Below are 14,545 nucleotides of genomic sequence, written 5' to 3' on the forward strand. Positions count from 1 at the left end.
AGGAACCTCTTCTCCGTTAGCGAAAGGGGGAAGGAAATGTGCCTCGCCCCCTTACTGCCACCGCAACTGCTGTTATTAAAGCGGCGGCGGCGGCGCTGTCACCAAGTGGGTCTGTCCCTCCTTGACACCTATGCGAATTCAACTGTACCAGGCGTCTTCTTCCCCGAAGCAATTAACGCCAGGCCTCCGAAGAATAATACAATAGCCTCAACAAAGCAATAATATTTTAAATGCGGTTAAGTAATACAAGCTTCGCCCCCAGGCCACTCGATTTTTTCAATGCTGCAGACTTGCTCCCCTCCGCCTGGAATCGCATACTACCAGCCTGGTCCAGTCACCCCGCGAGCTAGGACGCCCCAGGGTCACGTCCTGGGAAGCCAGCCTTGCTGCTTTCTAGCGAACCCGCAAGGAGACTGGTGGGCGCCTATTTAAAGGAGTCGAGATGGCCCGGAAGCTTTTGTGGAGCGCAGCTGCTTCACTAGGCACACAGCTGACTGCCATCAGCGGGTAGGTGTGCACTGCATGTAGGGGATGGATGTGGTCCTACGGACAGGTAAACAGCCATTGATGGATTGATTGATTTGTACATCAGAATCCCAGAAATGCTGTTCTGGAGAGCTTACCGCAATGAATGCAAAATCACAATATATCACATCAACAATGAAAAAGTCAACAAGAACAAAACCCACAATTGGGGCACACCTCCCAGCCAAGTCTTCAAAGTCTTATCCTCAAGGAACTTCTCTCTCACCAGAATGTGTGGTATGTGACACATTCTGATGAGAGAGAAGTCCCCTGAGAATGGGCTCCAGCCCTACTCCTAAAGCTTGGAAAACTAAATTTCTGGTCCTGGTGACTGACCCAGATTGGATCCTGCAACATTATCCTGAGACATGTATATTTGCCTTCATTTGTGAGATATTTCATATAGTGTATCAGGCAATCCATTAACAATTACTTTTGAACTTGCAGATGCATAAACCATGAAGTAATAGTGACTGGCTGGATAGGGTGACAATATTCCCATAGCATGCTAAGTTATGCTTTGCTTAATTGTTTATGTCACACATAATTGCTTCACTTAACGTAACTTAGTAAATCAAACACCCTGTATGAGCTTGTCAGCTGAAAAGATGGCAGCCTGAGTTTGAGATCCAAGTGCCATGTGACAGGGTGAGCTACCATTCCTTGTCCCAGCTCCTACAACCTAGCAATTCGAAAGCATGCAAATGTGATAGATAAATAGGTACCACTTCAGCCACAAACTCATAAATTGCCTTATGGCTCAATGAGATATATAAACCCAATTAGCAGATTGGAAGAAATTACTTTATTCTAAATTAAGATTTAGAATTCTTCCTTTTACCTTTTAGATCATCTAAATTCTACATGTAGTACACAACAGATCTTTTCTCTAGTGACTAAATGTAGTACACAGCAGAAGGGCTGTGTACATGTGATATACCAAAAATTGAAGATATCATATACAACCTGTTTGATTACAAACTAGTGGAAAGCCATTTACTTAGATCTCTTCTAAAAAAAATCTCAGAAATATTGGGACTCCCAGAATTAACTATTATATCTCTTGTATAAAATGAATATGCATATTACTAGGAAGACTACGATTTCCATATCAAAGACCATTTTGAAAAGGATTGACTACAAAAAACAGATTTGGGCTGCCTGGATAAATGACAATTGTTAATGAATATGTCCTACTGTTTTTCTGTAATCTTTTTTGTAGTTTTTGATACGGTTTGATAACTAAGTAATAAAATATATTATATTGTATTGTAGCACACAATAGAAATAGGATCTTGTAGGTCATTTAGTCCAACCCCCTACTCATGCAGGAGATCTTATGGCCTTTCTGACAAGTGGCTGTCCAATGTCTTCTTAAAAGCCTTCATCATTTGTCAGATGGTACAGAGTCTCCTGCTTAAGCAGGAGGTTGGACTAGATGACCTATAAGGTCCTTTTCAACTCTATTATTCTGTAAACAAAAGCACTTTAGACATTCGGTCAAGAACAACCCCCAGAGTCATAGAAGCAGCAGCAGTTGTATCTGGTAATTTACATATGTCTCAGAAAAAAAAATATACTAACAGGTTTTAATATATGTTTTTATAGGAGTAGCACATGTCTGTGTATCAGAATAATGCCACTCATCCCATCTCCCATATATTCACACCTACTCAAGAGAATGTAGGATACACAGCAAAGAACTGTACCTAGGAATGCTTAATGCTATGATGGCAAACCTAGGACACCATGTCATTTTTGGTTACATGCCAGGCCTCCAGACTCTCTGTAAGCAGAGCCTCTTGAGCCTCTAATACTCATTCAATTTTCAGAGCCCCCAGGGATTTTTGTGTGACTTCTAGAGGGTCTGGAGGTCACTCCGCATCTGAGATCTCATGAGGACTCTCTAGAGCAGTGGTTCTCAACCTTTTTAATGCCGCGACCCCCAACCATTCGTAAGTCAAGGACTACTCAACCGGTCGTAAGTCGAGGACTACTCAACTGGTGCAGCACCGTTTGCAGAATGGGACTTTTGGAGGGCTCAGCAGGGCAGAGACAGCCTGGACAATTCCTATTGGCTTTTGAAAGCTAATAGAATTAGACTCTATTCAAGAGAGTCTATTCTATTGGCTTTCAAAAGCCAATAGAACAGTGGTTCTCAACCTTTCTAATGCCGTGACCCCCTAATACAGTTCCCCATGTTGTGGTGACCCCCAAGTGGGTGTGGCCACCAATAAGAGGGAGTAGGACAGCTAGGGAAAAGGGGAAAAAATGGCGGACAGCATGGTTTGGCGACCCCCATGAAATGGTCGTTTGACCCCAAATGGGGTCCCGACCCACAGGTTGAGAACCACTGCAATAGAATAAAAGGGAGTAGCACAGCTAAAGAAAAGGGGGGGAAATGATGGATTGCATTGTTTGGCGACCCCCATGAAATGGTGTTTGACCCCAAATGGGGTCCCGACCCATAGGTTGAGAACCACTGCTCTAGAGCCTCCAAAGCTCACTTGAGGCATGCTTTCCTGCACTTTTCAGAGCCCATGCAGGATCATTTTCCAGTTTCCAGGCCTAATACAATGCAAATCAACTCAAAAAGGTACTTTGAAAATATTAGTTATGCAAGTATTTATTTATTAAATAATACATTTAAATAATTTAATTTAATGTATTACTCTTTGTTAAGAATGGTTTCTCTTTTGTCCGTTGTGTGTGTGTGTTCATGTGACATGCCAGTAGAACAGCGGTTCTCAACCTATGGGTCGCGATCCCATTTGGGGTCGATCGACCATTTTTCGGGGGTCGCCAAAGGTGGTGATCCACCATTTTTTGCGCCGCCGCGCATGCATGCCGCGCATGGGGGCGCCACCACACATGCGCGTCGCGCATGGGGGCCGCCGTGCATGCGCGTCGCACATGGGGGTCGCTGCACATGCGTACCGCGCATGGTGGTGCCGCCGCGCATGCGCATCGCGCATGGGGCGGCGGTGCGCATGCGTGCCGAGCATTGGGGCCCCGCCCCCATGCATGTGGTGCCGCGCAGGCACAGAACGTTTGTGTGACGGGGGTCGCCGTCACACAAACGTTGAGAAGCACTGCAGTAGAATCAAGATAGGCATTTTCTGAATTTTTGTCATGATAAGCCCAAAAGGTTGATGGAGAGCACACAATGGCATTCAAGTATATAAAGTGAATCTGCTCCCTCCTCCAAAATATAAAAATGTCATAAAAATATGGCATGCCACGCCACTTGTCAGGTGAAGCAGAATGTAATGCCCTCTTTAGAAGCAGCAGCATGCATGCTCTTCATGCTCTTTCCCGATTCACGTTCCTTCTGATTACAATGAAGCACCACCCCTCTTTTTTTGTTTAATCAAAGATCTGAGTTATTTTCGGAGACTGCTAGATGAATATTTAAAACAATTTTAGTGGTCTTCCAAAATCATGTAGATACGGAGCCTGAAGATTCAAGTGTCTGTAGCTCCAAATAGCCAGTAGGAGCTGGGGCAATCCAACCTCCAACTCAATATTGCCATTGGAGCACTTCAGATTGTATGGCTTGTATGGAGTGAAGGGGGAAAATAATGTTTTAAAACTTGTAATGGTGTATGGGAATGATCTTGGAGGACAGTTGGAAGAGTCACAATCTAGACTACAGTCAGGCAAGGAGCAGCTGAGTCTTGAGAAGGAATTGGGATGTACCAAACTCCTCAGTAGGAATCTCCCTAATTTCTTGCACTGCAAGAGAAGATGAAGGAGAGATGTACTTTTAGAGTTACAACATTCTGTTAATATAACCAGTGCTTTTTTTGAAAAAAAAAAAAAAAAAGATGCCGGAACTCACACGTGAATATAACCCACCTTGCCTACCCTTCAAGGTTCCATCCAAAAAAGGTGCCAGAACTCCGTTCTAGGTGTTCTATGACAAAAAAAAGCCCTGAATATAACTGTACAATAAAGACAGAGCTAGTACTTCTGAGTATGCTGGAATAACTAGCAAAATTGAAAAAATTGGAACAACTAAAGATGAACGTAAGATGCCTCTATGATGGCCTGTGCTGAAACATAGGTAACATTGTGAAGATATACTCTGTAAAATGTACTAATATTCAAATTACAGATATAAATAATTATTTAGGCAAAGTTAACTTTCCTAAATTAACAGAAGATCAGGAAAAAAAGATTAACGGTTTAATTACTAAGGAAGAAATTGTTACAGCTATTAAACAATTGAAATTGGGCAAAGCGCCGGGTACGGATGGGTTGACATCTATTTATTATAAAGCTTTAGTAGAAGAGATGACTCAACCGTTGTGTGAACTGTTTAATAATTTATTACAGGGGTTAGAGATCCCTCCATCCTGGCGTAATGCATTTATATCATTGATTCCAAAAGATAGTCAAGATCTTACTTTGCCTAAAAATTATAGGCCTATATCTCTTTTAAATGTGGATTATAAATTTTTTGCAAAAATTTTAGCTAACAGGCTTATGGGGATCTTGCAGCAGTTTATACATAGGGATCAATCGGGTTTTATAACTGGAAGGTATATGAAGAATAACGTTAGACAAATTATTAATTTATTAGAGTATTTAGAAAAGAATAACCAAGTCTCTGCAGGCCTGATATTTTTGGATGCTGAAAAAGCCTTTGACCAAGTGAATTGGCAGTTTATGCTGTGTTTAATCAAGGAGATGAATTTTGGACAAAATATATTACAAGTATTATCCAATATATATCAAAACAGACTGCTCAAATTATTGTAAATGGGGGCTTGTCAGAGGCTTTTGTAATAGAAAAAGGAACAAGACAGGGATGCCCGTTGTCTCCGTTATTGTTTGTTTTAACACTGGAAATTTTGTTGATTAAAATTCGGGAGTCTCAAGAAATAAAAGGAATAGAAATTAATAAAAAAGAATATAAATTAAGATCCTTTGCAGATGACTTGGTTGTTACTTTGTCTCAACCTGTTTCTTCGGTGGTGAAATTATTACAATTGATTCAACAATATGGACGTGTTTCTGGCTTTAAAATTAATAATAATAAGACCAAAATATTAGTTAAAAATATGACTAATGGTGATAAACAGGCTTTAGTTAACTTAACAGACTTTGAAATTGTTGATAAGGTAAAATATTTGGGGGTTACATTATCTGCTTCTAATGTAAAATTGTATAAAAATAATTATGAAAAGCTGTGGATGGAGGTACAGAAGGATTTAAAAAACTGGAATAATTTACAGTTATCCCTTATGGGCAGAATTGCAGTTATTAAAATGAATGTCCTGCCAAAGTTTATTTTTTTGTTTCAAATGTTACCTATCTTAAAGAACGAACGTAATTTAGATGAATGGCAAAAAGGTATTAATAAATTTGTTTGGGCAGGGAAAAAACCAAGGGTGAAACTTAAAATAATGCAAGATTTTCGTGAGAGAGGTGGACTCAAGGTACCAAATATGAAATTGTATTATGATGCTGTAGTATTGACATTGATTAGCGACTGGGTGAATTTAACAAATACAGAAATACTTCATTTGGAAGGCTGGGACCTATTTTTTGGATGGCATGCCTATTTAATATTTAATAAAAAAGTGGATTGGGTTTTTAAGTCTCATATTATAAGAAACTCTTTGCTAAGAGTGTGGAGAAAGTATTATAAAAGTGACTTCAAAATACCATTATGGGCTATACCTCGGCATGCCATAGAAGGTATAAGGAAAGGGGTAAATATGGACAAGGTCTCTTACGTACAGTTATTAAGATGGGATGGCCAAGACTGGCAGTTAAAATCTTTGGAAGAATTAACACATGAAAACTTAACTTATTCATGGTTCCAATATAGACAAATAGTGGATAGATGGAAGATGGATTGTAAAATGGGCTGGCTTAGAGAAGATGAAATTTTTTTAAAACAAGTAAGAGATCAAAGGCCAACCCATATTAAGAGAGTTTATGGGGTTTTAGTGGAATTAGATTCAGAACTTGAACTAGTTAAAGATTGTATGATTAAATGGGCACAGAATATTGGTGAAACGATTTCAATGGATACTTGGGAACTTATTTGGATAAGAAATGTTAAATTCACACAAGCGCAAAATTTAAGAGAGAATTTTTATAAGATGTTTTATAGATGGCACCTTGACCCAAAGAAAATGTCCATTATGTACCCTAATCTACAGCCGAAATGCTGGAGATGTGGATATTTGGATGCTACCTATTACCATATTTGGTGGACGTGTAAGCATATAAAAGCTTTTTGGATTAAGATATTGTGGAATATTCAAAGAATTTTTAAAAGGAGGGTAAAATTTACTCCGCAATTATTTTTACTAGGTATTGTTATTGACTGTGATGCTAAGGAGGTTATATTGATGTTAAATTTGATTACAGCCGCTAGGTTGTTAATAGGACAATATTGGAAGAAGGAATCTTTGCCTACTTTACAAGAATGGTTTCATAAAGTTTCGTATTTGGCAGAAATGGCAAAGATTTCGGCTTTCTTAAAGGAGCAATCTCAAGAAAAATTTTTTGCGGTATGGGAAAAATGGATAAATTTTATACAACATAATTTGGATATGGAAAAATATTATTTAGCCTTTTTATAATTTGTAATGATTGTTTTTTCTTTCTTTCTTTCTTCTTTTTCTTTTTTATATATATACATTTTTTATGTATTATTATTCATATATTTTTTTTTATATATATATATATGCTTTATTCTTCGTCTACTTTCTTCTTTCTTCTTTCTCTCTCTCTTTCTCTTTTTATTTTTTTTTTTTTCTTTTTTAGTATATATTATTCATTTTAAAGTTTATGTTATCTATATTATTATTATATATATTATTATTGTGATTTTTATTATTATTATTAATTATTTTATAAATTGCAAATGTTATTTTTAAAATATTTGTTAAATAATCCTATATTCAGTTCTGGGAAGTCGGGGGGGGGGGTGGGGTGGTTGGGGAGGGGGGGGTGGATTTTTATTTGTAAAAAACTTTGAAAAATTTTAATAAAAAAAAAAAAAAAAAAAAAAAAAGATATACTCTGTAAAATGGTAAACAAAACATCTATGCTGCAACTAACAAGATGTGAAACCAAGCTGTGGATCTCAAATCTATTGTGTTCAGTTGCAAAGTTAGTGCTACAGAGTGATTGTTTATCCAGAAGTGATGACACTAAATCTAGCTGTATGGCAAATTGACTTTGACTAATCTTGAAAAGCTAGGAAGAATCAAATAATGATATATGATACGATATAATATACGATATGGTGAGATAGATGCATTGATATGATAGAAGACCACTGAAAAAACTTAGGGCTATAGAATAAGATTGGGAAAAAGAAAAGTAGTACCAGCAAAAGGTAGGTACAAACCAATATCAAATACTTGCTAAGAAAACTTTGTGTACATGTCCATGAAGTCACCAGGATATAAGGAGACTTCACTTTAACCTCACCAACATCAGTGGAGCTTATTCCCAAGGAGTGTGCATAAAAGTCTGCATAAGTTTAAGATAATTACCTCTCTTAGAGTAAGATATCACTAAACCCTTTATGACTGAAATAATTGTGGCTGTTCCTGACCTATCACGCAATTGCATTGTTTTATAGTTAGAGAGAAGAGAGAGGTGGCAGTAGAAATGCCAAACTGTTTAAGAAAAAAATCTGGCAATATTATTTCAAGAGAATATGTATTTGAGAAACTATCTCAGAGTTAAACAGTTTAAGGTAGGTGTTTTTGTATATATATGTATGCAGAGCTTTTTTTCTCATAGAACACCGAGAACGGAGTTCCAGCACCTTTTTTGGATGGAACCTTGTATGGTAGGCAAGGCGGGTTGTATGACATGTGTGAGTTCCCACACTTTTTTTAACAAAAAAAGCACTGTATGTTTATGTGTATGTACGTGTGTATGTGTGTGAGAGAGAGAGAGAGGGAGGAGAGAGAGGCAGACAGAGAGACACAGAGAGATAGGGACAAAGAGAATTTTCTGCTGGCTCTTAATGGGCTTTTGCTGATTAGGATTGAATAATGAGGGCCTATTATTTACTAATAGATAAAACATGAGATATAGGATTTTACTCTTTTTTGTCATGGTTGTCAAGCAAATCACACAGTCATTAAGCAGATCCATTAACTTTGCTTATTGGAAGCCCTTTGGGAAGATAGCAAAAGATGATCAAGTGATCCTGGAACAGACACTGAATCTATTATAAGTACATGCCAGTTGCAAAGCACTCACATTTTGATCATTTTTCCTGATAGTAAACTAGAATCTGTCTTCCTGAAATTTTAATCTAGTATTTTATAGTCTACAGTCTAGAGCAGTGGTTCTCAACCTGTGGGTCGGGACCCCATTTGGGGTCGAACAACCATTTCACGGGGGTCGCCAAACAAGGCTGTCCGCCATTTCCCCCCCCCCCTTTTCTTTGGCCACACCCCTGGCACCCGGTGATGTATAAGTGGCTGGGGGTCAGCACAATATGGGGAACTGTATTATGGGGTCGCGGCATTAGAAAGGTTGAGAACCACTGGTCTAGAATGATAGTCAACAGAATTTGACCTTCTTCGTATTAACTTTTTAGATTTTTGAAAGGCACTACCATATCCCCCCATTAGTATTCACATGGCTGAATGTTCTGTTTGTAGAGTATCTTTAGGGAGGATCAAAAGAGTCAAGATGATGAGTGAGACTGTAGTCAAAGCCCCGCCACTTTTCTACACATGCGTACATATGATATGCATATTCAAAAGGAACAGGGCCCACTATAATTTTATTGGGCCATCTGATGAATGATCCTACCCAGTTCCTTCAATCTTCATTCTTGTGTCTTGGTTTCTTATGCTTTACTCTTTCTCTATATCTTTTCTAAAGTTGTTCCAGTTTTTTTTATTTCTTCCTAAAATATAGTACCTATCTAGATACAATTATTTGAGCTAGTATCTGATCAGTGCAGAACATAGTAGAAAACCTTAGAGTATGCAATACTATATCATTTTAATGAGCTGAATGGGATTTGTTCCCAGATAAAGTACAATTATATAAAGATGTTATAAAAGAGTAACAACTGTCCATGAAATTTCATTTATGGTCCTTTAATTCTGGGCTACAAAATCATCACTGAACTGGGCAGCTTCCTAACTAGATATTGTACAAAATAGTACAGATCCAGGTCACACTTTCCATGGCGAGAAGGAAAATATCAACTCATAATTACTTAGGAGGAAGAGAACATGCACCTTCATCTTCTACATCTAGAGATCTTTTGGAACCTACTAACTACTGCTCAGGTTTTGTTTTCAGTTTTTCCTCCTTATGATCATTTCCAGGAGTTTCCAATTCTTTTCCAGGCCCCTTTGGTTTCTCTAAGCAGCTACATTTCAACTTGTGCTCCAGGACAAACAAGATACCCACACAGCATCTCCAAAGGCAGAGCTGACTTATTTTTATTTGATTAGAATACAGATATTTCTAAAATTACATCTAAACTGGCATGTACTGTATACATGTTTATGTTTACATTTCTTTGCATTCAGAAGACCAAAATTGGCTATAATGGTGAATGTCTGATTGCCAATTGAACTACAAACCAAAATACAAACACATGCCTATGTGCACTTGCACACAAGCTTCATATGAGTTTATAGACTATACAGGTAATCTTTGACTTATGACCACAATTGTGCCCAAAAATTTCTGTTGCTAAGCAAGACATTTGTTAAGTGAATTTTACAACTTTTCTTCACACAGTGGTTAAGTGAATCACTGCAGTTGTTAAGTTAGTAACATGGTTGTTAAGTCAATCTGGCTTCCCCATTATCTTTGCTTGTAAGAAGCTCACCAAAGGTGATCCCGGGATACTGCAACTGTCATAAATTATATGAACCGGTTGCCACACATATGAATTTTGATTGCATGACAGTGAATATGCTACAACAATGGTAAGTATAAAAAATGGTCGTCACTTTTTTCAGTATCATTGTAACTTTGAATTTTTTACTAAATGAACTGATGTCAGTGGAGGACTATCTGTAGTTCTGCTTTCTGCCTAGATAAAGTTGGTGTTAGGAACAAAACAGAACATTTCGTTTTCCAGCCATCAGTTGTAACCAGATCTTATTATCTAGGGTTTCTTGCGATAGGAACATATAAAGAAGTCAAGCAAGAGTGAGTGGGAGGATATTGTTTTTTCGACCTGAACAGAATAAATTGTGGTAGATCTATTGAGATGGTCTTATTTTTCCCCCACCCACTTACCATCTGCTTCCTCATTCACTGCCAGTCTTTCCTTAAGACTTTCTTAACAGTGCAGGTGGTTTCCTATACATCTAACAATTTGCATAACCTGCTTTTTCTTTCTGAATCTTGCTCAACAAATACTTTGTCTCCATGGATTCTGATGACACCTATCCTGTCTTATGAGGTTTTTCAGTCATCCAGTCATTTTAGAGTTCTGCTCAACCTTATCTAAATATTCTGTGCTATTCCTTTCTATTTCATCTTTGTCTCTGAGATCTTCAGCTCTCAGCTATGAACACTTGTGATTAGTTAACCCAAATAAGATAAGAGATAACTTTTATTGTCATTTTTTTACTGTGGGCACAACAGCACACATCAAAAATGAACTTTAGTTGCCCGCTCTCAAAGTGAAACACATACATGACATACACCTAAGCATACTATGAACAACATATGTATAGACCCACACCCCTACATAAATGTAGCAAATAAATATTAAATACTGTCCATCTTGAATATATAACAGAAAGAAGCTTGAGAGTTCACAAAGTTAATACTGTATGGAATGAAACTATGGCTGAATTTGGATGTGCTGCTACCTTCCTCCCAGAAGATAACAAGGAAAACAGGTCGAAATCTAAAAGCCAGTTTGGTATAATGGTTAAAGAACTGAACTAGAAAGTAGGAGACCATAATTTCTAGTCCCCTAGACACAAAGTCAGCTGGATGACCTTGGCTCAGTCACTTTCTCCTGGCACTAAGAAGGAAGCAATGACAAACTACTTCTGAAATCTTGCCATGAAAATTGCAGAGACTTGTTCAGGGAGTCACCAGGAGTTAACATTGGCTCAAAGGCACTACATGTATGTATGTAACTCAAAGTAATTCTTAAATGAAACATCAGGCCAAAGACCATGAGAGGCATAGCATAGAACTAGGAACATCATCTTGCCCAATTAATTAGAGCTTGAGTTCTCAGTGTGCAATATTGTTTAACTCCCAGAATTGATTAAATGAATTTACTTGCATTTATCATCTTATGAAAATTACAAAATCATGTGATAATAGATAAAATAGCTGTAATTGGTGGATTATGCCAAAGGATCCCAGGTATTATTTGTCAGCTGCAAGTCTGATCATATATCCAAGAAGAAAACAATTGCAACCAGTCTTGAATAATTATTATTTGAGATGTTTGTTATGTTAAAGATCCTGAAACCTGAAGTTGCATTATCCTTCTGCTGATTTACAACAGGATATTCAATCTCATTAATTTTGATTTTGGAATATGGGCAATCTTTGTTTTCCTTTCTTCAAGAGAAATCTGTTGGGAAATCTATTATGGCCAGGCTGTATAGGGGTATCAAAAAGTCAAGATAGCAGTTTCATGTCATCAAAGCCCAGCTTTTTAAAAAATGTGCATTGCTGAAATAACCCAAAGATAAAAATAGTACAACACAAGGCTCATGTGAGGCAACTAAGCCTTGTATAAGGCATTTTATGCCAAAGCATCATCACAATTCTCCTTCTCAAGGCAGTAATGCCATTGTCCTCAATGAGATGCTTTGTGTGACCCAATGTCTTTCACTAAAGTGTTTCAATCTCTTCTGTGTAGTGAAGTTGCTGGACTTCAGACTCAAGAGTGACACAAGTGAAGCAACACCATACTTCATTTCCTTTTGCTGTTAGAAGGAAAGCAGCATTGCTTCATGAAGTATCTTTTGCACAAAGCTTTTGGACCCTTGCACAAGCCATGTTTCATTTTTTTACTACGTTACTACGTAGTATCCTTTTCTCCCAGGAGAGGCACTGTAGTTTTTACAGAGATTAGATTAGTGGTCAAGCCTCCACTGTGTTTTCTGATTAAAAAACTTATTCATATTCTAAGGCACAGAATAGGAAAAACTTTAGTAAGTACCGCAGTTGTCTGATCACTTCTAATGTTATTAGCCATTGTGGTCTGTAAACCATGAGATATAACTTAGTTTTGTGTATTAAATCACAAACTGAACTATGCTTACATTGGCTAAGACAGAATCAAACCATATTACCTCTTAAAATCTTATGTGAATCAAAAGATTGTGTAAGATGTAATCTGAATATTTGTTTTGATTTAGCATGTTATGTGAACAATGCCAGAATTATGGTAACTATTTCTGAAAGTTTACCATGTCATATAAAGAACCGTTGTGGCTAACTAATCAAATCACAGATTAACACAATGTGATTCCAAATCATTTCCCCAAATACAAATCAGAGATTCAGGTTTCTCAGTGTTGAAAAGGAAAAAAAGAAATATGAGTATTTTTTTTGTCTCTTTCTTGCATAACAGAGAAATCCTAAAGTAAATGTACTAACTTTGTAACCATGTTACAGAAAAGGGAACTGACTTATGGTCATTTGATGAAGCCACCCTATCTGAGATGTAAATTGATATATAATACAGGTATATTCTTATACCTTCTATATTTAAAAAAAAAATTCTTGGGGGAAATTGACATTTAAAACAGGCATGTTTCCTCTGAACTACTTTTGTACTTTCTCGGTTTCAATACCTTCTCAATTGGGTTTCCTTCCTACAAGTGCTTTTAAAATGTAGGCTTCATTGTTTATGAAACTGATAGGTTTATGGATACTACTTCCATCAATTCCAAAATTAGGACACGATTAAGTACCTTGGAGAACACCCTAGTTGTATTTATCCCAGTTACCATCACAACCACAAATAGCTGCCACTTATGTAGGGTAATTCCATATGGAGGTTTCCTTGTCTTACAAATCAAAGATGTAGTGAATCTATTTCATCATTTAATAGAAAAAATATTTTATATTGGCTTAATTCCTACATTACACTAAGCAATAAAACTGATTGTAGTTTAACTTGCTGTATAATTAAGTCACTGTAGGCTGCAAACTGTGGTAAAATAAAGCATGGTTTAGTAGCATTACCACCAACTATGTTTGCCTGATGTGCTGCATTATAAATCTCACTGTACTGCACAAAATTGTCCTTAACATGAACAACATAAGGTACATAATCTAAAGTGCAGCATACAGAATAAAACCACGAAAGATGACAGTATTTTAATGGTTGAGCAACAAAGTGAGACTGAACTCTCCTTTACAGATCCAGTAGATACTCATATAGAAGGAGAAATGAAATTCTTCAATTTCAAAAGTTCAGTTCTCCATGGTTTTAGGTAGAAGTTTGTCTGGTCCTAGGTGGAAAATGGCCAGATTTAACCTACACCTTCTATATGAGAAATGCATTCTCAGCGATTGAGGTACACTTTGTGCTAGAGGACATAGGAGTGGAAAATGATATTTTGCGCCCCAATGACTTTCATGAGGCAAACAAATGTATAATATATCTCTAGGATGTATGGACAGACATGATGTAAAAAGGTAGAAAAGACACTCTAGATGAGGGGTGTCAAACTGCCGGCCGGCGAGCCAGATGCATCACATGGAAGCTGCACCCACCCCATTGCCGGCAATGGCAAAACCAGCCCGATAAGTTGTGCGACGTCACGTGACGTCGCGAGTTTGATATGCCTGCTCTAGATCATGCTAAAAAATGTTTGCTGCGAAAGTATGAAGAAAAATGATACAAATGTTCTACAGAGTAAAGACATTGGTATATGTACCAAATCCCCACAAAAGCCTAATGAGGGGTCTGGATTAAAAGTTTTCCAAAACAAATAGTGACCATGAATGCTTTCAAGGAACATGTGACCACAATTCAGTGCTAAAGCAATTATGCAACATTTTAATTAAT

The sequence above is a fragment of the Crotalus tigris genome, unplaced genomic scaffold (assembly GCF_016545835.1).
Source record: "Crotalus tigris isolate CLP2741 ecotype Arizona unplaced genomic scaffold, ASM1654583v1 scf7180000017666.27876245, whole genome shotgun sequence".
Lineage (NCBI taxonomy): Eukaryota > Metazoa > Chordata > Lepidosauria > Squamata > Viperidae > Crotalus > Crotalus tigris.